This window comes from Carcharodon carcharias, chromosome 18, assembly GCF_017639515.1.
Source record: "Carcharodon carcharias isolate sCarCar2 chromosome 18, sCarCar2.pri, whole genome shotgun sequence".
NCBI lineage: Eukaryota > Metazoa > Chordata > Chondrichthyes > Lamniformes > Lamnidae > Carcharodon > Carcharodon carcharias.
The window spans coordinates 116,680,518-116,682,961 of NC_054484.1; positions in this window are offsets into that span (position 1 = coordinate 116,680,518).

The following is a 2,444-nucleotide window of genomic DNA, read 5'->3' on the forward strand; positions in this document are numbered from 1 at the left end:
GCCCCTACTATGAAGCCCTGGATCTCATATGTTTTATGAAAGACACTTTCAAAGTGTCCCGGCAATTTCAATTATTTATGCACATATACACATTCACACAATTGCCCTTACCTCCTCATCTCCTCTGTCACTATAACATTTAATTTGATTCATCTCTCTGTGTTCTTCCTACAATAAACAATCATTTTTTATTTCTATGCATTAAATTTCATCTGCAACCTAAAGAACTATGTTCTTTGAAGTTCTGGACTACCCTCACATTTCCAAACCCTTCTAAATCTCCTGCCACCCGCAGATTATGAAATTATTCCCTGGTGTACACCAAGGTCCAGGCCCTTAATTTATTTGAAGATGAGCAGAGGGCCTAACACTGGGCCCAGGGAATTCCACTATAAACCCCCGTCCTGCTGAAAGTAACAATTCACTGCTACACCCTGTCACTCAGTCAATTTCGAATCATTATTGGTGCTGTATATGCAGTGTACCAATTCTATCTTCGTTAACAAGCTTGGTATTCTGTATTTGATTGAACGGATTGTGAAATACTAGGTGCAACAGAGCAACAGCATTGTCCTTATCAATGCTCACTGTTACATCATTAATAAAAATGGAAGCAATTAATTGAACAGGACCCTCCCTGAACAAACCTGGTTCTCTTACCAGCTCTCTTAAATCAACCACCGTATAAGCACATAAACATTTCCGTCAACAAATATCAGTAAAGGATAAACTGGATATATAGATCAATACAATTCATCTTCCTGGATGTTGAGATCGCTTGTGAAAATGAGTGTAACTTGTTAATGGGTGAAGAGTAAATGGCAAAATGAAAGATTCCATTCAATGGATTGCTTCTCTATTTATGAAAACCCATCCATTTGATGGCAAATTGTGTTCCGCGAAATGTGTGTAAACAAAGATGCATAACATAACATTGTGGAGTAAAGTTTCCATTCAACCCATCATTAAATATTCACCGAGGTAATTATTCCATTCGGACAGGCGACAGTGGTGAATTCAGCTATTGCAATTCCCTTACCATTCACCCTTAACATTTTACATTTCATTTATTTTCAGATAATGATACAGTTTCCCATTGAATGTCGTGATTGAATCACCATCATCAAAGTCTCAGGTAGTTCATTCCAGAACATAAGAACTGGCTGCGTAAAAAAAAAAAGTTTTTCCTCATGTCGCCTTTCCTTCTTTTTCTGCTCAACTTATATCTGCACTCCCTGGTTCGCAATCCTCTCACCAATAGGTCCACTCTGCCAAGGCCCCCCGTGGCCCTGAACATTTCTAATTAAGCTCCTATGAACATTCCCTTCTCCAAGGAAAACAGTCCTAACTGGCCAATCTAACTACCTAACTAAACGTCCTTATCCCTAAAAAGCACCTTCACAACTTTTTTCTGCAGTATTCCCACATCCCCCCTACAACAGCTCCACCCCGACTCCCACCACTACTCCTATCATTCCTTTATTTCCTTCCTAAGCTGTGCTGCCCAAAACTGGACACAATTTTCCAATTGGGGCCGAACACATGTGTGTACATTTTTTACGTTGCTTTCTTGTTTTTGGTACTCCATGACCATACTTTCTTGCTTTTGTTACTCCATGCCCCCACTTTCTTGTTGTTGGTACTCCATGCCCCCACTTTCTTGTTTTTGGTACTCCATGTCCCCACCTTCTTGCTTTTGGTAATCCATGCCCTTACTTTCTTGTTTCTGGTACTCCATGCCCCTACTTTCTTGTTTTTGGTAATCCATGCCTCTACTGTCTTGTTTTTGGTACTCCATGCCCCTACTGTCTTGTTTTTGGTACTACATGCTTCTACTTTCTTGTTTTTGGTACTCCATGGCCCTATTTTCTTGTTTCTAGTTCTCCATGCCCCTACTTTCTTGTTTTTAGTACTCCATGCCTCTACTGTCTTGTTTCTGGTACTCCATGCCCCCACTTTCTTGTTTTTGGTACTCCAGGCCCCTACTTTCTTGTATTTGGTACTCCATGCCTCTACTTTCTTGTTTTTGGTACTCCATGCCTCTACTTTCATATTTTTGATACTCCATGCCTCTACTTTATTATATTTGATACTCCTGCCCCTACTTTATTGTTTTTGGTACTCCATGACCATACTTTCTTGTTTTTGGTACTCCATGCCCCTACTTTCTTGTTTTTGGTACTCCATGCCCCTACTTTCTTGTTTTTGCTACTCCATGCCCTTACCTTCTTGTTTTTGCTACTCCATGCCCCCACTTTCTTGTTTTTTGTACTCCATGGCCCCACTTTCTTCTTTTTGGTACTCCTTGGCCCTACTTTCTTGGTTTTTGGTACTCCATGCCCCCACTTTCTTGTTTTTGGCACTCCATGCCCCTACTTTCTTGTTTCTGGTAATCCATGCCCCTACTTTCTTATTTTTGGTACTCCATGCCTCTACTGTCTTGT